Source organism: Macaca mulatta, chromosome X, assembly GCF_049350105.2.
Source record: "Macaca mulatta isolate MMU2019108-1 chromosome X, T2T-MMU8v2.0, whole genome shotgun sequence".
NCBI classification, from domain to species: Eukaryota; Metazoa; Chordata; class Mammalia; order Primates; family Cercopithecidae; genus Macaca; species Macaca mulatta.
In genome coordinates, this window is record NC_133426.1 from 3,329,424 (window position 1) to 3,351,544 (window position 22,121).

Genomic DNA, 22,121 nt, shown 5'->3' on the forward strand with positions numbered 1-22,121 from the left:
CCAACAATAAAGAAAAGGGCTCGGATAAAAGGCAGCAGATGTCACCAAAGCTGTGAAGTTGTAATGAGAGAGTGTTCCAGACACGCATGCAAACACACACACACACACACACACACACACACACCCCTGGGTCCTGGTCCCCTGTTGTCCAATGAGTGTGGGATACCTAGCTCTCCTGCCACACCCTTGGAGACCATAGGAAGTTATCCTTCAGAAAGGACCATCATCCTCATTAAAAGAGCACCGACTGGGGGGAAAAAAAAAAAAAAAAAAAGCTGACTTCCCCGCCCAGCCAGCTTGGTCCCCAGAGGCAGCGACACTCTATTTTTAAAGATGAGGTTACACGCTGGGCACCCTAAGCTGACTTGACATCAAACTGAGTGGCCCCCTGTGACAGCAGAACCCCTCACCTCTGCCGCCCTCCTGCCCGCATCCTGCTCTCTGCCCTGGCCTCCAGCCCCAAGAGACCCATGTGGGTGCCCCAAAGAATGACAAACGCTGGTGCTGAGTGCCAAGGAACGGCTGGACCTCATCCATTTTCCATTGTCGAGTTGTATTTCCACCGACGGTGGCGGCTGCGCCAGTCAGGGTTCCTGCCCCACCCTTCTTCCCCGCAAAACACACCCAGCTCTAAGATTAGCCCAGGACAGCTCTCCAGGGGGGACCAAGACAAGAGGGAAGGCAGAGAGAGAGGAGGGAGGGAGACAGAGAAAGCAAGACAGGAAGGGGACAGGGAGACAGACACCAAGAGACAGAGGAGGAGAAATGCAGAGAGACAGGAACAGAGGCAGAAGGAGGCAGAGAGAAAATGAGATAGAGAGAAGGGAGGGAGGGAGGGAAAGGAGAAAAAAAGAGTGCCTCCTCCCACTCTGCCCCTCCAAATTCAGGCTTTCCTCGTGGGCCCTTCCTCAAAGTCTAAGTGGCAAAGAGGTCACTGAAGGCAGCTAAGTCCCCTCTTCCTCAGCGGTTTTGAAGGCTCCCTGGCTATGCCCTCTGGTCTTCCTAAGCCATAAGCTGTGGCCTTGAGCCCTTGGGCTTCCCAGCGCAGCTTCCTCCTTTCCAAAATGAGAGGACAAACAGAAGTTAGAGGGCCTGAGAGCCCCCGCCTCACCAACACACCCAGGACACCCCCTCTGTTCTCCCGTTTATTTTCTTGACAACCAACACCCCACTTAGCCACACAGAGTCCCTAAGAGGCACAGGCGGGCCGGTGACAACTGTTTAAATCCAGCGCCCATGTCCGGTTGGGATATTCCGACCCACTCAGGGCTGCCCTATAAGCCAGCGCGTGTCCGGATCCCAGCGCACGGAGAACTCGAAACCTGTCAAGCTGCCCATTCGGGGTTAAGTTCAAAGACAGAGGACAAAGGAAACGGATAAAGCGTCCGATACAAGAATTGCCCATTTCAGACGCACAAGACGAAAAGCAGGTGTCAGGACATGTTAGGATCCGTCCCCAGCGCTGCCGTCCTCGTCCCCACAACGCCACGGGACACCTGTCCCTCAAAGCCCAGCTGCTCCTGCAGCCCCTGGAGAAATCTGTACATTCCCTGCCGCTGGGCACACGGGGAGGCTGGCCTGGGGGAGGCCCGCAGGGGCCTTCGGATCCCGCCCCCGTGTCCCTGGGGTCGCTGCCAGGGAGGGGGCACGAGGTCCCCCAGGCGAGGTGACCCGCAGGAGGTTTGTGACGTCGGACGGCCCAGGCCCCAGAGTGCTGTGTGTGCTGGGGGTGGAGGGTGGTCTCCGAGAGGAGCCGTCGGCATTTCAGGGAAGGCACCCGGCCGGTCGGGGGGACTTGTCTGGGCTGAGGGGTGCGCTCCACCTCCCCAAGCGCCCCCAGGGGAGACCTGGGGCGCAGGAGCAGCCCTGCGCGAGGACTCCGAGCCGGAGTAGCGGGGCAGGTCCCTCCCCAGGAGGCCGGCACCCGGGGCCCTTTGTCCTACTACAGCGTCCCGGCCGCGCCGCGCACCCCTGTGGGCCGAGTCCCCGCCCGCACTTACTCACCCACGGTGGCCAGCGTGTCAAAGTCCTGCAGGCGGTAGGCAGGCGGCTCCGGCGACCGCGCCTCGGGGCTGGGGCAGAGCGCGGGCGCCCCGTCGGGGGTCTCCTCCGCCACCTTGCGGGGGTCGCTCTCCGCCGCGGCCGCCTCGGCCAGCCCGGGCGCCTCCATGAGGACGCACTCAGGTCCGGGGCACCGGGCCAGGCCGAAGTGATCGGGGAGCCGGGCTTCCCGGGACGCAGCCTCGGAGGGCGGCGCGGCGGCGGCGGCATCAACGGACGCTCCCCATGCGCACCCTCGCCTCCTGGTGCGCCGCCTGGCGCAGCTGACGGAGCGACGGGGACAATGGCGGGGCGGCGCTCACGGCACAAGCAGCAACGGCCCCGGGTGGGAGCAGCCGCCGGCCTCAGGGGTCGGGCACCGAGTGCCGGACGGCTGCGGGGAAGGCGGGGGCCGCGGCCCGGGTTTGGGGGGCGAGGCGGGGGGCCCTGCGCATTCCCGGTCTCACGCCCGCCGCCTCCTCCAGCTCGGTAGCCGCGTGCGCGCTGATGGGGCGGGCGGAAGCAGCCTGGGCGTGACCGCGCCTCTCCCCGCCCCCAACCCGGCCGCGGGGCTGGGGGCGTCGCCTTCGCGCGCTCCGCCCCCGCCGCGACCCAGCCCAGGAGCCGGAGACCCGGGCGTGCGGATGATTCCAGCCGCCGACGGCTGGCGCGGCTCTGGGGAGGTGCCCACGCCCCGTCCGCGCCCGGGGCGCCCCTGGGGTGGGACCCAGGTTGAAGCCTCCCCGGGGGCGCACTGGCGGGACACCCGCGTCGCTGCACCCAAGCCCGGAAGATGGGGAGGCGAGGGGGCCCGGGGACAGGGAGGGCGTGGCTCCGCAAAAGTGAAGTTCAGAAATAAAAAGTGAAATTGGCGTTTGGTGAGGAGAGGGGCTCGGATTAGCCTGGCTATTCAGGACGCGCGCTGCGCGCGGATCCCCAAGAGGGGCTGCCGGGTCTTGGGGATGAGGTCAGCGTCCCGGTTTTGCTGTAGGACTCTGGTGATTCTAGATTTCTACTTGGAAGGGCTGGGGAAGGGTGGGCTCGACCCTGCGCGTTTCTTTGCAGCTTCCTGTGGATCTAGAATTCTTTCCAAATAAACATTTCTTTAAAGAACTAGGGAAAGACAGATTTGAGAGATCGCCCGACCAAATGTAGCGCGTGAAACTTGATTGGTCACTGTTTCAAATACCCCGGCGACAACCCGATAAAGAATTGTGCAGACGCATTTCAATTTCAGAAACGCAAAGTTTTTTTTTTTTTTTTCCTGGCTTGAGTGTGACTCAGGCAATAGTTGGACATACTTATATTTAAAACCCTATCCGTGTGGATTTGAAATGCAAATACAGCTAGACATTTGGTCACCCCTTTCCCCAGGGAAATGCAGACGGTGCTTAACTTGCGGGCCTGGCACGGCCTGGACGCTGCGCCCCTGACCCGCGACCAGGGCGGCCCAGGCTGCCGGTTCGCCGACCACTCTGAGCAGCAAGGGGTCAAACTTCTAACGCCTTTGTTTTGAGGGATCTCAGCGATTCTGCGACTGGAGGGGGTCTCCAGTCCCTCAGTCCGCTGGTCGGGGGGCTTTCCGAGAGGCAAAGCAGCCTCTAAGTCAGAACGGACACATTTTAAGGGGACCAGGCCGAGCCATCCTTGCGCAGCTAACAGGGAGGGGGAGTCAGGAAGTCTGAACCTGGCTCAGGCTTTGTATTTCTGGCCCCTGGCTGCCAGCCTCGCCCCAGCCTCCACCTGCATTTTGTGGGTGGCATTTCCCCCCGGGGTGACACCCGCTCTCTATGCTCTGCAAAATCCTGAGCTGGAATGCAAAACATATGCGACACCAGCAGGCCCCGCCACTCCCTGAGCCTGGTTAGGACAGGTCACGGCCTTGCCAAGCAAGCTTCACCAGCAAGCCATGCAATCCCTTGATCCTGGTTAGGACAGGAAACGGCCCTGCCAAGCCCTGCCTGGCTGAGGGGTTAAGGGCCAGCCAGGAACGCGCACTCAGGCAAAGTTCGTGTCACCCCGCGGAACGCGCGCCCTCTCCACTAGGGCCTGACCTTGGAAATGCAAGGCTGCGGCCTCATAAAGTGCTTTTAATCAAGGCCCGGGTTTCACACCCAATTAAGCAGATGTCTTTGCCTGCAGATTGCGCGCAGAAAGAAGAACGTGGCGCAGATTTGCAGCGTCAAACTCTGCTTGGGCTGCTGATTAGTCTGACTCCACCGATCCCACTCTGAACTTGACCACATAGCTACCTCTTCTTAGAAACAGACCCTGCACGTTTCTCAACACCTTGCTTGACAAAGCAGCTTTCATCTGGAAGGATCATAAAAATCCTTGAGAAACCACAGCCTATTACTTAAGAGACAAAAAAGGAAAATCCCTGTGAGTTAGGCATGAAAGGCTCATTATTGCCTTAATGAAGTGGCATTAATTTGCAGTGGAGTCAGGAAATGCTGAACTCTGCCATTCCGAAGGAATAAGTCCCTGACCCTAAACCAGAATGAGCTATAAATTCAATACAATGATAGGTGCAGGTGTTGTTAAATATGGGAGGAATCAAAATTGTACCATCTGGCTGAGCGCAGAGGCTCACACCTGTGATCTCAGCACTTTGGGAGGCACTGGGGTTTGAGACCAGTCTGGGCAACATTGGAACACACCTCCCATCTCTATCAAAAATAAGTTTTTTAACTAGCCAGGTGTGGTGGTGCACACCTATAATCCCAGCACAGAGGCAAAGGCACAAGGATGCCTTGAGCCCAGGAGGTCAAGGCTGCAGTGAGCTATGACAGCGCCACTGCCCTCCAGCCTGGGCAAGAGAATGAGATCCTGACTGAAAAAAAAAAAATCCTACCATCTCTGAAGGGAGCTGAACACTCTTTAAGCATGTATACTGTATGTGTGTGTTTGTGTATGTATGTGTGTTTATATAGTGTATATATATCCACTACATATATTATATATACTGAGTTAGATATGTTATATATTTGTGTATATGTATGTGTACATAAGTATGCACATATATGACATAATACATTTTGCATAAATGATATATAAAATATATTTCTATATATGCTGATATAAAATATTTTTTGTTCTAATTTTACTTTTTATTTTTTCATTTTTATATATCGAGGAGGTACAAATGCAGATTTTCTGTTTTTCAGTAATTTTGCTTAAGATAATGGCCTCCATTTCCTTCCCTGTTGCTGCAAAAGATATTTCATTCTTTTTACGGAATCATAGTATTCCATGGTGTGTGTGTGTATGTGTGTGTGTGTGTATACACACATATAAAACATCTTCTTGTCCGAGCATGGTGGCTTAACGCTGTAATCTCAACACTTTGGGAGGCCAAGGTGGGTGGATCAGCTGAGGTCAAGAATTCAAGACCAGCCTGGCCAACACCGTTGAAACCCTGTCTCTCTAAAAATACAAAAATTAGCTGGGCGCGGTGGTGGGCGCCTGTAATTCCAGCTACTAGGGAGGCTGAGGCAAAAGAATCGCTTGAACCCGGGAGGCAGAGGTTGTAGTGAGCCAAGATTGTGCCATTGCACTCCAGCCTGGGTGACAGAGCGAGATGCTGTCTCAAAAAAAAAAAAGAAAATAAAAGACATTTTCTTTATCCAGTCATCCATTGATGGGCACTCAGGTTAGTTCTATATCTTTGCTATTGTGACTAGCACTGTGATTGACATACAAGTGGCCAGGCACAGTGGCTCATGCCTGTATTCCCAGAACTTTGGGAGGCCTAGGCAGGTGATCACTTGAGGTCAGGAGTTCAAGACCAGCCTGACCAACATAATGAAACCCCATCTCTACTAAAAATACAAAATTAGCCGGGCGTGCTGACACACGCCTGTAATCCCAGCTACTCGGAAGGCTAAGGTAGGAGAATTGCTTGAACCCGAGAAGCAGACGTTGTGGTGAACCAAGATCACGCCATTGCACTCCAACCTGGATGACAGAGCGAGACTCTGTCTGAAAAAAAAAAAAAAAAAAAAAAAAAGGAAGTAGGCAGTTACTATCACAAATTTAACTTTTTTTTTTTTTTCGAGACGGAGTCTCTCTCTGTCGCCCAGGCTAGAGTGCAGTGGTGCGATCTCGGCTCACTGCAACCTCCACCTCCTGGATTCAAGCAATTCTTCTGCCTCAGCCCCCCAAGTAGCTGGGATTACAGGTGCCCACCACCACAACTGGCTAATTTTTGTATTTTTTGTAGAGATAGGGTTTCACCATGTTGGTCAGGCTGGTCTCGAACTCCTGACCTTGTGATCTGCCTGCCTCAGCCTCCCAAAGTGCTGGGATTACGGGCTTGAGCCACTGCACCCGGCCAACTTTACAATTTATATATATAATTTGTATATATATATATATATATAACTTATATAAATATATTCTAGTATATTTTATATTATATATTCTAGTGTGTGTGTATATATATGAACTGTTTAGCTACCTTCACAGACATATACACACACACATATATATGTATTCTGAGTTAAGCAAATAATATAAAATATATGTATGTATATGTGTGTATATATGTGTAAATGTTTGTGTGTATGTGTGTGTGTGTGTGTGTGTGTATATATTTATGTTGCAACTTATCAACCTAAATATATGCTTCAGCTTCCTTTTTGATCTGCCATCTGCAGTGGAGCCACCACCAAAATGCAGATTTTCGTGAAAACCCTAAGGGGGAAGACTATCACCCTTGAGATTGAACCCTCAGATACGGCAGAAAATGTAAAGGCCAAGATCCAGGATAAGGAAGGAATTCCTCCTGATCAGCAAAGACTGATCTTTGCTGGCGAGCAACTGGAAGACGGACGTACTTTGTCTGACTGCAACATTCAAAAGGAGCCTACTCTTCATCTTTTGTTGAGACTTTGTGGTGTTGCTAAGAAAAGGAAGAAGTCTTACCCCACTCGCAAGAAGAATAAGCACAAGAGAAAGAAGGTGAAGCTGGATGGCCTGAAATATTATAAGGTGGGTGAGAATGACAAAATTAGTGTCCTTCCGATGAATGTGGTGCTGGAGTGTTTATGGCAAGCCACTTTGACAGACATTATTGTGGCAAATGTTGTCTGACTTACTGCTTCAACAAACCAAAAGACAAGTAACTGTGTATGAGTTAATAAAAGACATTAACTAAAAACAAACAAACAACAACAACAAAAACATAGCTTCAGAAACACACAGTGCCTCAATACTTTGTTATTTGACCAAGCGTAAGAGGTCTTCCCAGGGGATCTGGAAAGGGGTCCTCCAAGCAATATAGTGATCAATTACTATCTAGACCGTGCCAGGAATGGAAACTCTATCATTTCCTGAGGATATATCCACCTATGATTTGGTCTTAGAAGACAGGCAGGGAATTCTGATGAACGTTTAGTTACAGCAATACGGTTTCAAATTTTAGTACTCAGATATTATCATAATTACGGTAATGCCCTTGGTTGTGAGCCTACCGTGTCCCAGGAATAGAATCTTTTCTCATGCTCAACACAGTTCATTCTCATTTTCTCAGATGAGCCATTTATTGGGGCTTGAGTATTTTCATGCATCATTGAGTCATCCCCAATGCCTAGCATGTTCCTTACAAGGACTGATTCACCATTGGTAGCTTTGCAATCTTTTCTTCTCATTTCTTCCTTGTCACAGGATGGTACCATCATGGGTTTGTTTTGGCTTTACATATTAGGACTTCACTATAGCCTAGGAGTTGGCTACGTTCCAGTAAATCCTCGGTACTTCTGCCTCTGCTGATGGGGTCAGGCCCTTTGTGACTAATCTGGGATGATGAAATTGATTTTATAAATGTACGTATAACCGCAGTTATCAGAGACCTGCTGTGGTTTTAGCCCAGCTGAATCACCATCATTCCCAGTCTTAGAAGCCACCTTCTTTGCCATTTTTCGGAGCCTGATTCTCTAGAGACATAATGTCCAATGGGGCTGGGCGCAGTGGCTCACACCTATAATCCCAGCACTTTAGGAGGCCGAGGCGGGCAGATCACGAGATCAGGAGATCAAGACCATCCTGGCTAACATGGTGAAACCCCGTCTCTACTAAAAATACAAAACATTAGCCGGGCCTGGTGGCGGGCGCCTGTAGTCCCAGCTACTCAGGAGGCTGAGGCAGGAGAATCTCTTGAACCTGGGAGGCGGAGCTTGCAGTAAGCCGAGATAGTGCCACTGCACTCCAGCCTGGGCGACAGAGTGAGACTCCGTCTCAAAAAACAAACAAACAAACAAACAAACAAACAGTTCAAACTTTACTTGTTGAAGGAGGGACCTGAGCCTACCCATGTGTGTTTTCAAGCTGGACAACATCTTTAGGCTGAAGCTGATTTAGAAGTATCCTCTTGGAGGCTGGGCGTGGTGCCTCACGCCTGTAATCCCAGCACGTTGGGAGGCTGAGGTGGGCGGATCACGAGGTCAGATGTTTGAGACTAGCCTGGCCATTTTTGTACTAAAAATACAAAAAATTAGCTGAGTGTGGTGGCGGGCACCTATAATCCCCCCTACTCGGGAGGCTGAGGCAGGAGAATCGCTTGAACCCGGGAGGTGGAGGCTGCAGTGAGCTGAGATCGCATTACTGCGCTCCAACCTGAGCCACAGTGCAAGACTCCGTCTCAAAAAAAAAAAAAAAAAAGAAATATCCTCTTGGATTTCTTGAGGCCGTGAGTTTGAGACCAGCCTGCCAGACATGGTGAGACTCTGTCTCTACAAAAAATGTAAACATTAGCCGAGCCTGGTGGTGCATGCCTGTAGTCCCAGCTACTTGGGAGGCTGAGATGGGAGGATCACTTGGGCACGGGAGGTCGAGGTTGCATGAGCTATGATTGTGCTACTAGCCTGTGCAACAGAGTGAGACTCCATCTCAAAAAAAAAAAAAAAAGAAAAGAAACAAAAACCAAACAAAGAACCCAACATGCAACCATTAAAAAAAAATAAAATAAATAAACAAGATCATGTCCTTTGCAGGGACATGGATGGAGCTGGAGAACATTGTCCTTAGCAAACTAACACAGGAACAGAAAACCAAATACCGCATGTTCTCACTTATCAGTGGGAGCTAAATGATGAGAACACGTGGACACATAGAGGGGAACAACACACACTGGGGCAGTCTGGACAGTGAAGGATGGGAGGAGGGAGAGGATCAGGAAAGATAAGTAAGGGACACTAGGTTTAATACCTGGGTGGTGAAATTATCTGTACAACAAACCTCTGTGACACAAGTGTACTTATGTGACAAACCTGTACATGTACATCTGAACTTAAAAGCTAAAAGAAAACAAGACAAAACAAACAAAAACCAACTTTTGAAAAAATGAAAAATTATAGGACTGTCCTTTCTTCTGAGTGAAATGAAAATTTCCACGTGTGTATTATACTCAGTTCCCGAGTTAGAGGCTCTTGAATTCTCCATGGGTTTATAGGGATTAATTAATCCATAGTGAAACCCTGAGTGGTCAAATATTATAGTTGGACAGAACGTCATTTAGTTAAAATTCATAACATAAAACAAAACCCTAAGCCACTCTTTCTACAAACTAAGTTTTAAAAATCTGCAAACATAGAATGCAATCAAAGCGATTTTATTCATGTATCAAATGCCGACTTCTAAAAATAATGTTTCTAAACATGCCTGTTTATTTGGAGGCTTTTCTTGAGCGATTCCAAAGAAAATCCAGTAGAAAGCAGTAGAGAGGATGTCATCGGTGTCTTCGCTGGTAACCATTCATTAGGAAATGTCTAGATGAGCTTGTAATTAGAATGGGCTGCGTTTACTCCTCATCCAAGAGATACATGAGAGTTTTTATTTCTGGGATACTGGTAAAGTTTATGGAAAATGTAAACTACGGTATTGAAGGAATGCAGGTGAATAATGTTTCCAAAGTGGTTAACAAAAGCACCAGAAAGAAAAATCCTTCCTTCAAAAGGGAAGCTAATGGTATGTGTTCATGTTATTGTTTAACTGGATTTCCAGATTTGAACGTCACAGGTAACATTTCACTCAAAGAATAATAGTAACGATGTGTACGGAAGCAAGTCAATAAGCAAGATGACTTAAGAGTGAATTCATCAGAGGTTGTTGCAGTGGCTCACACCTATAACCCCAGTACTTTGGGAGGCCGAGGCGAGAGGATTGCTTGAGCCTAGGAGTTTGAGACCAGCCTTGGCAACATACCAAGATCCCATCTCTACCAAAAAAAACTTTTTTAATTCGCTGGATGTGGTTGTGCTTGCCTATAATCCCAGCGATTTGGGAAACTGAGATGGGAGGATCACTTGAGGCCAGGAGATTGAGACCAGCCTGGGCAACATAGTGAGACCCATCTCCATTTAAGAAGAAACAGAGAGTAAGTTAACCATGGACACCCATCACTGTGTTCTGTAATATGTTAATGAAGTTTCCTTTAAATATTTAGATCCCTATAATGTCAATGTGGGAAAGCAAAGAAGTGTGTGAAAACTCTTAACCAACTCTTCTGTATCCTGGCCTTGTTATTTGGAATTCACTTGGGTCAGATCTTTATTTATTTATTTATTATTTGGAAGAGATGGAGTCTTGTTCTGTCACCCAGGCTAAAGGGCAGTGGTGTGATCATGGCTCACTGCAGCTCAAACTCCTAGGCTCAAGCGACTCTCCCACCTCGACCTCCCAAGTAGGTTGGGATTACAGGTACACGCCACCATGCTTGGCTAGTTTTTTATAGAGATGGGCTCTTGCTATGTTTCCCGGGCTGGTCTCAAACTTGTGAACTCAAGCGATTCTCTTGCCTCGGCCTCCCAAAGTGCTGGAATTGTAGGCATCAGCCACTGTGCCCGGCCTGAATTAGATCCTTTTACTTCTCTTTCTGCTGATGGGCTTTGGGCTATTCCCTGAAGCTTACAGGTAACACAAAGTGCAACATAATAATGTGAGAAAAATTACAACACATCAAGTCACATTATATCTCTAAGCATAACAAGTAACAAAGGAGCTTCAACCAATCTCTATTTTTGGAATAAAAGGTTGATTTAGATTCTCACCTTGCACCATAATTAAAAACACAAAGACATCACAAGAGAAAAAACTGAAATAAATACCAGAAGTATTAAATTGAAATTGGGGACATAAATCAAACTTGAAACGAGCCCAGTCACTGGTGGGCTCCAAAGAACTTTCTAAGCTTCATAAACATCAAACTACACGGGTAAAGATTAATAGATATGACTACCTAAAAATGTCAAGACAGTTGTTGAAATACAAAACAAAATGAAAATACATTTACAGCAAGCTTACATAGTGCATGAGATGAAAGGCCAGAATGGGCCAGGCATAACGGCTCACGCTTATGATCTCAACATTTTGGGAGGCCAAAGTGGGAGGACCGCCTGAGCCTTGGAGTTTGAGACCAGCCTCAGTGACATAGCAAGACCCCATCTCTACAAAAAATAAAAATGAAAAGAATTAGCTGGGTGTGGTGGTGTGTGCCTATAGTATCACCTACTCGGGAGGTTGAGGTAGGAGGATCGCTTGGGCTCAGGAGGTCAAGGCTGCAGTGAGCCATGATTGCACCACTGCACTCCAGCCTGGGAAACAGAGCAAGACCCTGTGAAAGAAGAAAAGGAAGGAAGGGAAGAGGGAAGGAAGGAAGGAAAGAAGGAAAGAAGGGAGGGAGGGAGGGAAGGAGAGAAGAAGGGAGGAAGGGAGGGAGAGAAAGAGGGAGAGAGAGAACCGTCAAAGAAATGCATCTAAGAAGAAATGTGGCGGTTGTTTGTTTGTTTTTAATCTTCCGAACACTAGGAAGATGAAGTGTTCCATACTGATGACAGAATTCTCATACACTTTTGGTTGTAATGTTAATTAGGGCAAAGCCTTAGGGTGTGAGAAATGATTGTATGTGTTGGTCCACTCGTTCTATATCTAGGAATTTATTTTTCAAAACCAAATTCCACAGTACAGCAAAAGCTTCATAGTTATAATTACCTATTTATTTATGTATTTATTTTGAGACAGGGTCTCAGTCTATTGGCCAGGCTTGAGTGCAGTGCCGCAGTTATAGCTCACTACAGCCTCTAACTCCTGGGCTCAAGCAATCCTTCCACCTCAGCCTCCTGAGTAACTGGGACTACAAACATGCACCACCATGCCTAGCTAACTTTGAAAAATTTTTAGTAAAGATGAAATCTTGCCATGTTGCCCAGGCTGGTCTAGAACTCCCGGACTCAAGTGATCCTCCCACCTGTACCTCATGAAGTGTTCAGATGACAGGTATGAGCCACCCTGCCCAGCCTAGTTACCCATTACTCAACACAGTTTATTTGTTTGTTTGTTTGCTTGTTTTTTAAAGCCAGTCAAATTTAGCAGTGGGGCAAGGCAATACCTTCAGCACCTTAAAATACGAGAAGGCATGCATTTATGCTGGTTTGTTTATGTGAGGAAATTTTCAAACTCTTCATAAACAGTGAACAGAGTGAGAAAACTATGGTTATATTTTAAGATATATAGGCAACAATCCAAATTTTATAATACACTCCTATCTTACAGATATAAAAATATAAAGTAAAATGATGAGAAAATGTTAAAAGTGTGGCAGATGGATTTACTAGAATCTTCATTTTTAATGTGATTCTCCTTCTTCTACAAGTGTGAATACTTTTCTTGTAATGATGAAACAGACTTCAGAACACACGGTAGATGATGTCATAAAAGATACCACTTGAGAGATTTGGAAACCAGTGTGTGTAAAGTGATGGATGGGGTTAGAGTTATCGTAGGACTTGCTAAATCGCTGTGATTCTGTAATTTATCTCATTTGCTAGGGGAGCGATAAGAGGATATGTACTGTGTCTCATCCATGAATCACCGTGTTTCACAGGTCCTGTCCAGCTAGTCAGCAGTGCTTATCGGTACGAGACTAATACGAAGGAAACCTGAAAACTGCTGAAGGGCATAGGAAAAACGAATACCCTGACTTTGGAGGAAAACATATACTCCTGCAGCTCGTTCTTTCCAGCTAATTGCATGTGGCATCCTCCCCGTCAAAGTGAATGTGGGAACTTGGCCAAGTGAAGTTAATCTGGGAGAATCAATATGAGACACAGAATCGTAAAATTTTGAAAAAAATACTTGTCGTCAGGTGGGAACTAGCCTTTTTCCTGACAAAGCCAGAGTTTTGAAGATAGTTTTATTTCATTTCATTTGAGATGGAGTCTGCCTCTGTCGCCCAGGCTGGAGTGCACTGGCGCTATCTCGGCTCACTGCAACCTCTGCCTCCCAGGTTCAAGCCATTCCTCTGCCTCAGCCTCCCAAGTAGCTGGGACCACAGGCGTGTGCCACCACGCCCAGCTAATTTTTGTATTTTTAGTAGAGACGTTGTTTCACCATATTGGCCAGGCGGGTCTCAAGCTGCTGACCTCATGATCCACCCTCCTCAGCCTCCCAAAGTGCTGGGATTACAGGCGTGAGGCACTGCAACTGGCCCTGAAGACAGTTTTCTATTGGAAAGAAAGAGATTAAGAAACACATTACATTTGGGTCCGGAAGTCCAGAAAGCACGTGACATTTGTAAGTCTTAGAAAGTACAAATCTTTCCAAACAGATGATATTCAGACAGCTGCATAGCGAGTTACTTTTTTTTTTTTTTTGAGACAGTCTCGCTCTGTCACCCAGGCTGGAGTGCAGTGGCGCGATCTCAGCTCACTGCAAGCTCTGCCTCCTGGGTTCATGCCATTCTCCTGCCTCGGCCTCCCAAGCAGCTGGGACTACAGGCGCCCGCCATGATGCTGGCTAATTTTTTGTATTTTTAGTAGAGACGGGGTTTCACATGTTAGCCAGGATGGTCTCGATCTCCTGACCTCGTCATCCGCCTGCCTCGGCCTCCCAAAGTGCTAGGATTACATGTGTGAACCACTGCACCCGGCCTAGTGAGTTACATTTTTAAAAAATATAAGCCAGGTTCCCTCTTTGCCCCTTATACCAAAATAAAGGGTTTTTATCAGTTATTTTTTTAAATAGAGACAGGGTCTCCCTATGTTACCCAAGCTGGTCTCAAACTCCTGGCCTCAAGCAATCCTCCTACCTCACCCTCCCAAAGTGCTGGGATTACAAGTGTAAGCCATCACACCTAGCCCCAGAATAAACTGCCGATGGGTCAAATGTATGTTTAAAAATAAAATCATAAAGCACTACATAAATATATGGACTTTAAAAATGTAAGTTAAGGCTGGGTGCGATGGCTCATGCCTGTAATTCCAGCACTTTGGGAGGCCGAGGCGGGTGGATCACTTGAGGTCAAGAGTTCGAGGCCAACCTGGCCAACATGGCAAAACTCTGTCTCTACTAAAAATACAAAAATCAGCCGGGCATGGTGGCACATACCTGTAATCCCAGCTACCTGGGGGCGCTGAGGCCGGAGAATCACTTGAACCTGGGAGGCAGAGACTGCAGTGAGCTGAAATTGTGCCACTGCACTCCAGCCTGGGTGACAGAGTGAGACTCTGTCTCAAAAAAAAAGAAAAAAAAAAAAAAACTTGACTGATTTTAAAGACCATGCCCAACTCTGTGCTTGGAAGGTAATCCGAGCTATTTAATGCTTTATCTCACCTTGGTTTGAATGTAGGGCTGGGGAAGGGAAGCTAAAGCCCCCTCCCTTCCAAAAGGAAGTGGACCTTTTGATTGACTGGGATTTGTGTCCGTCTGCGGCCGGGCAGGATTTGTTTCCTGGGCGCTGGCAGGTGGGTGTCTTTGTAAGAGCCGCCCCACAGTGTTTCTGAAATCCTCTGTTGGGCGTAGAGTGAAGGCCCCACAGGAAACTGGCCTGGGAAAAAAGGATAACACCTTGAAACGAACGCTTCTGTTTTCAGAGTCGTTCCCTGGCAAAAGAATTAGGCAGTTTCCCAAAAGAGAAGGCGACAGAAGGATTGAGTGGGGTTCACTTGGCACCATCCAATTTCTAATTCAGCCGTATTTTCTGAGTAGTTCTACAAACAAAGGTCAAGTTGGGGCTGGGTGCTATAATCCCAGCACTTTGGGAGGCCCAGGCAAGAGGATGGCTTGAGGCCAAGAGTTCGAGACCAACCTGAGCAACATAGCAAGACTCTGTCTCTACACAAAGTTTAGAAATTACCTGGGCATGGTGGCGTGTGCCAGTAGTCCCAACTACTTGGGAGGCTGAGATGGGACGATCACTTGAGCTCAGGAAGTCGAGGCTGCAGTGAACCATGATTGTACTACTGCACTACAGGCTGAATGACAGAGCAAGACCCTGTCTCTAAAAATTTAACACACACACACACACACACACACACACACACACACACACACACACACAAAGGATAAATGCTTGAGGGGCTGGAGACTGCATCATCCGTGATGTGCCTATTACACATTGCATGCCTGTATCAAAATATTGCATGTACCCTGTAAATGTATATACCTACTATGTACCCACAAAAATTTTTTTAATGTTAAAAAACAATAATAAAAATTTAAAAAACAAACCAGTAAGGCCGGGCGTGGTGGCTCACACCTGTAATCCCAGCACTTTGGGAGGCCAAGGCGGGTGGATCACAGGGTCAAGAGATTGAGACCATCCTGGCAAACATGGTGAAACCCCGTCTCTACTAAAAATACAAAAATTAGCCAAGTGTGGTGGCGCGTGCCTGTCATCCCAGCTACCTAGGAGGCTGTGGCAGGAGAATCACGTGAACTCAGGAGGTGGAGGTTGCAGCGAGCCAGGATTGCACCACTGCACTCCAGCCTGGCAACAGAGCGAGACTCCATCTCAAAACAGCAACAACAACAACAACAAAAAACAACCACCACCACCAGTAGAGCTGGGCTGGGCCAAGGGTCCAAGAAGAGCCTGAAAAACTCAGTTTCCAATATAGGTATTATTATTACAACAATGTTGACCCTGTTGGAAGAAGTAACAGAACATTCCTGGATGCACTGACGTGGTCATTAGTAGGAGGTGGACTTAATGCCAGTGAGAGGCGTAGGGCATTTGTGGAATCCTGAGGTCCTATTGCATCTTTGAGGTTGTCTCTATGCCAAAAATATTGCTACACTCAGCTGAGTGCAGAATATCTTTGGGAAGAAGATATAGCGGTGGAAAAGGGACAGTTTGTGGGTTTTGTGTTTTGTTTTGTATGAAAGTTGCAAAAGTTATAGTTGTACATGAGCATTAGAAAATGAATGTTAGTGAATGATTTGCCTGCAAAGCACAAGAGGTATTAATAGAACTCAGAACAGTCTTAACCAATAAGGTCATAATAAAGACAAAACACTGTGGGCATCCAAAGTGTGCCAAAAAACATTCCATCCGGTACTTGAACAGAGAGAGATTACAAAGAGCTGCAGAAGGCAGGGACGCTGGGAGATACACAGATAACCAATGACTATGCTGAACATCAGATAAGGAAACAAAATAACACAGACCAGGAAGTACTCAGCGTGCACTTCTGTGGTGCTTACAACAATAACAGAAGAATGCTTTAACGTAATCAACTGGAGCACTTTATACAAATGCAGCGTTTGGTGTCATTTGTTTTGGGTTTTGCTGAATGAGTTCATCCCAGGCAAGAAGAAATAGGATGCCAGTTTCACAGATCAGCCTGACATTACACATGAAAAGCAAGAGACCCTCATGGAGTGGGGACACTTGGTGATATGGAGGCCCTGACAAATGTAGAACAAAACCAAGTCTAGATATGAATTTAACTTACTGTCTATAGCTCCCTAGAACCGAAGTCTACTAAACATTGTACAGGCATGCATTAGCTGTGAAACGTGAAGCGTGTCTGTGGGGCTGTCCAGAGACACTGGAAAGAATTTCAGATTTCCAAAAGATCCCCAAAGGGCTGCTGAATGAACTCAGCCGCGCAGATGTGGGATAGAACTAATCTGTGGATACATCCAGCCTTCTGTCAGATGAGAGGAGGCATTTTATTTTTATTCATTTATTTGTTTGTTTTTATATTTAAAACTATTTTTTGTACAGCGATTTCAACAATGGATATCTTGGCTGGGCACAGTGGCTCACGCCTGTAATCCCAGCACTTTGGGAGGCTGAGGTGCGCAGATCATCTGATGCCAGGAGTTCGAGACCAGCCTGACCAACATGGCGAAAACCTGTCTCTATTAAAATACAAAAATTAGTTGGGCATAGTGGCGTTCACCTGTGGTCCCAGTTACTCAGGAGGCTGAGGCAGAAGGATCGCTTGAACCCAGGAGGCAGAGGCTGCAGTGAGCCGATATCACGCCATTGCACTCCAGCCTGCACGACAGGAGTGAGATTCCATCTCAAAAAAAAAAAAAAAAAAAAAAAAGATTTCTTGCTCTACTATTTTCTATGCAAATATAATCTGTTTCACTCAATGGAGTCTCTTTCCTGGGGTACAAAGACAAGCTTGAGATAAGTTTTATAAAACATGTTGGTTAGTGGTCTCCAGCATTATAGGTTCTAGATTGTTCTAGAATCCACATCTTGCAAAATATACAGCCGTAAAAATAATGTTGGGTCCTTTCTCAGGAGTAACAGTTACTGCAGCTCTCACCCTCCATAAATATTTATATATGGCTCTATTTGCCTTTTAATTGATTTCTTTTACTTATTCGTGTTTTGAGACAGGTTCTCACTCTGTTGCCCAGGCTGGAGTGCAGTGGTGCAGCATGATTCACAGTAGCCTCCACCTCCCGGGCTCAAGCAATCCTCCTGCCTCAGCCTCTTGAGTATCTGGGACTACAAGTGCACACCACCATGCCTGGCTAATTTTTGTATTTTTTGTAAAGATAGGGGTATCACAAGGCCGGGCGCAGTGGCTCACCGTTGTAATCCCAGCACTTTGGGAGGCCGAGGTGGGTGGATCATTTGAGGTCAGGAGTTCGAGACCAGCCTGGCCAACATGGTGAAACCCCATCTCTACTAAAAATACAGAAAAAAAAATTAGTTGGGCGTGGTGGCGGGTACCTGTAATCCCAGCTACTCAGGAGGCTGAGGCAGGAGAATCGCTTGAACCCGGGAAGTAGAGGTTTCAGTGAGCCGAGATTGTACCATTGCATTCCAGCCTGGGCAACAAGAACGAAATTCTGTCTCCAAAAAAAAAAAAAAAAAAAAAAAAAAGTGTCTCACTCTGTTACCTAGGCTGGAGTGCAGTGGCATCATCTTGTCTCACTGCAACTTCTGCCTCCCAGATTCAAGCGATTCTCCTGCCTCAGCCTCCTGAGTAGCTGGGATTACAGGCACACGCCACCATGCCCAGCTAATTTTTGTATTTTTAGTAGAGACAGGGTTTCGCCATGTTGGCCAGTCTGGTCTCGAACTCCTGACCTCAGGTGATCCACCCACCTCAGCCTCGAAAAGTGCTGGGATAACAGGTGTGAGCCACCACTCCTGGCCCGACATTTTTCATTAACTGTGATGAGAGGTGATCGCCTTCTATTTTGAAAGACAAATAAGAGAGTCGACAAATTGCAAGCTTTTCCTTCTGAGAGACTCACGCCTGCTATAAATGAGCTACATCCTTACTGATGAGCTTGGCACAGATCTTTGGAAGAAAAACAAGTTTGAAAAGATAAAATTAGCCAGGCATGGTGCTTTGAACCTATAGTCCCAGCACTTCTAGAGAGAGAAGTGCATGAGGCCAGCAGTTCAAGGCCAGCCTACACAACATAGCAAGATCCCACCTCTACAAAAAGTAGAAAAATTAGCTGGCGTGATGGTGTGCCTGTAGTCACAGTCACTGGGGAGGCGAAGGTGGGAGGATTGCTTGAGCCCAAGAGTTCGAGGCTGTAGTAAACTATGATGGCACCACTGGGCTCCAGCTTGGGCAACAGAGCAAGACTTCATCTCTAAACAATAAAAATAAATAGATCAATAAAACAGATCAATTAAAAGGCAAATAGAGCCATATATACATTTTTATGGGGGTGAGAGATACAGTAATTCTTTTCCCGAGAAAGGACCCAATATTATTTTTAGAGCTATAAATTTTGTAAGAAGATGTGGATTCTGTCACAATCTGTTGTCTGTAATGCTAGAGACCACAAACCAGCGTGTTTTATAAAACTTGTCTCAAGGTTTCTTTTTACCGCAGGAAAGAGACTCCACTGAGGGAAACTGAAATTATATTTGCATGGAAATTAGTAGAGCAAGAAATCTATTGTTGAAACCACGGTGGGCAGAATAGAATGCTGTGTTTGTGGGGTTTTTTGAGTTGTAAAGGCTCTATAAATCTAGGGAGTTTTCACCTATTTTTGTTTGCACATGTTTAGGTAACGTTACAACCATTTTACAAATGTTGGGGTTGCTGGCATTTGCAAGGCGTTCTTAGACAAATCCAGGAAGACAAACAGTAGGCTTGATTCCTCTAAAGCCTTCTTAAGCTCATTTCAATACATCTTTAAAATGTTACCCCAATAACTAAGAACATCTTAGTTTCTTGGGGAAGGAATCATCAAACACAGCTTTTCTCCAGGAGCAGCAGCGTCTCAACTCCCCAAATGCTCTCTCTAATGTAACAATTCTCTCCAAAGTAATCTTGCCTCAATGAGAAAATCACTTTGTATAAATAAACAGTTTAACATTAGGCAAAGCAAGGTAAGGTTGTCTCTCAAAATATGTAGACCATGCTGCTGAATGGTTTTCCTTAATGTTTAAAGATATTTGAGCTGATTCACCCTTTAGCATTTAGAGTCACATCAATATTCTCTTTCATGAGTGTGTTCTTGCATGTGTTTTAACTGAGCAATGATTGCAGTGAGGGGAAAAACAATATTCATTGCATGGACCTCTGATCTTGTCAGAACGACCAGACCTGATTGTGAGTAGTTTGTTCAGTTCCATTCAGCTGGGTGTTGAGGTTCAGTGAACGTCAGTGGCTCTTACTATTACTCATGCCATTTCTTATCTTGGAGAGATGCCGTTGGAAACATTCAGGATATCTCCTCTAACTCGCCTGATTTTCATTGACCTGAAAATTCTTTAAACATACTGACATAAAGCCAATTGAGAAGCGTCCCCAAATGCTATGAATAAAACAACATTGCTATCTGCATTAAATTAATATCCAATTTAAGTAGAGTCTTGAAAAGAAAAAAAGAAGGCTTACAAGTTCAGAAATGAATTGTGGTTATTATGTGGATAATGTTAATAAAATAATTCAAAATGTTGAAACAATGTATAATTATCATCTGTACTTCATAAGCCAACTTTTATTAAAGTAAGAGTAATTTAATTTTTTTTTAAGAGATAAGGTCTCACTCTGTTGCCCAGGCTGGAGTGCAGTGGTGCGATTGCGGCTCACGGGAGCCTGGACCTCCCAGGCGCAGCCTCCCAGGTAGATAGGACTACAGGCACTTGCCACCACGTCTGGCTATAATATATATAAACTTTATGTGTGTGTATATATAAACTTTATATATATAAACTTTATGTGTGTGTATATATAAACTTTATATATATAAACGTTATGTGTGTGTATATATAAACTTTATGTGTGTGTATATATATGTATATAAACTTTATAGAGTTGGAATCTCGCTGTGTTGTCCTGTACGGATTATGAATTCTTGGGCTCAAGCAATCCTCCCACCTCGGCCTCCCAAAGCGTTAAGATCACAGGCATGAGCCATTGCACCTGGCCCTAAGGCAGGAGTAAATGAGCCACAGTGAATACTCCCTGTTTGATTTAAAAAGATGGAATTGAGGCTGGATGCATTGGCTTGCGCCTGTAATCCCAGCACTTTGGGAGGCCATGGCAGGCAGATCACTTGAGGTCAGGAGTTCAAGACCAGTCTGGCCAACATGGCGAAATCCTGTCGCTACTTAAACTACAAAAAATAGGCGTAGTGGTGCACACCTGTAATCCCAACTACCCGGGAGGCTGAGGCAGGAGAATCACTTGAATCCGGGAGGTGGAGGTTGCAGTGAGCTGAAATCATGTGACTGCACTCCAGGGTGGGCAACAGAGTGGGACTCTGTCTCAAAAAAAAAGGTGGAATTGAAATTTATTATCAATTTTACCCAGATTTAGTCTTGATCTTCTTAATTTTCCTGAAATGGCTACTCCCCCAGTAGTCACTCAGTCATTTCCCAGATATTCTGTGTTTGTTTTTTTTCTTTTTTTTTTTTTTGAGACAGTGCCTTGTTCTGTCGCCCAGGCTGGAGTGCAGTGGCGTGAGCTCAGTTCACTGCAACCTCTGCCTCCTGGGTTCAAGTGATTCTCCTGCCTCAGCCTCCTGAGTAGCTGGGACTACAAGCGCCCACCACCACGCCTGGCTAAGTTGTGTACTTTAGTAGAGGCGGGGTTTCACCATGTTGGCCAGGATGGTCTGGAACTCCTGACCTCAGGTGATCGGCCCGCCTCGGCTTCCCAAAGTGCTGGGATTCTGTACAGGCATGAGCCACCGCGCCCGGCCATTCTGTGATTTCTTTAAGGGAGCATGGTCATTTATTTTTACATACAGAAATACATTCATGAGATTTACTCCAGACACACTTATCAATAGTACAAGACATATTTGAAAACCCAAATGTGTTCCCTAAAATATATCTTGGATATCTGAGTCACATAAAATTCTTTAAAATCAAGCAAAATAGTATAAGCTTAAGAATTCAAATACTTAAGTCTCCCTGACACCAAAAAATAATAATAATAAAGTTTTAAGTATTTTGTATTTTCCATTTAAAAGGCATTTTCTGGCTGGGCGCCGTGGCTCACGCCTGTAATTCCAGCACTGGGAGGCCTAGGTGAGTGGATCAGTTGAGTACAGGAGTTGGAGACCAGCCTCGCCAACATGGCAAAACACTGTCTCTACTAAAAATACAAAAAATTAGCCAGGCGTGGTGGTAAGGCTGTAATCCCAGCTACTTGGGAGGCTGAGGCAGGAGAATCACTTGAACCTGGGGGGCGGAGGTTACAGTGAGCTGAGACCACGCCATTGCACTCCAGCCTGGGTGACAGAGCAAGACTGTTTCTTGAAAATAAAATAAAATCTTTAAAAAGGCATTTTATGATTCAACTGTTGTCTACATTCTCTGGCAAGTGATAGAGAAAATTACCAAACATTTTTATCTC

At 46.5% G+C, this 22,121-nt stretch overlaps 1 pseudogene; it reads left to right on the forward strand.

Moving 5' to 3' along the window:
* The first annotated feature begins 6,714 nt into the window (after nt 1–6,714).
* Nucleotides 6,715–7,166, forward strand: LOC706554 (ubiquitin-ribosomal protein eS31 fusion protein pseudogene; annotated as a pseudogene).
* Nucleotides 7,167–22,121: the final 14,955 nt, after the last annotated feature.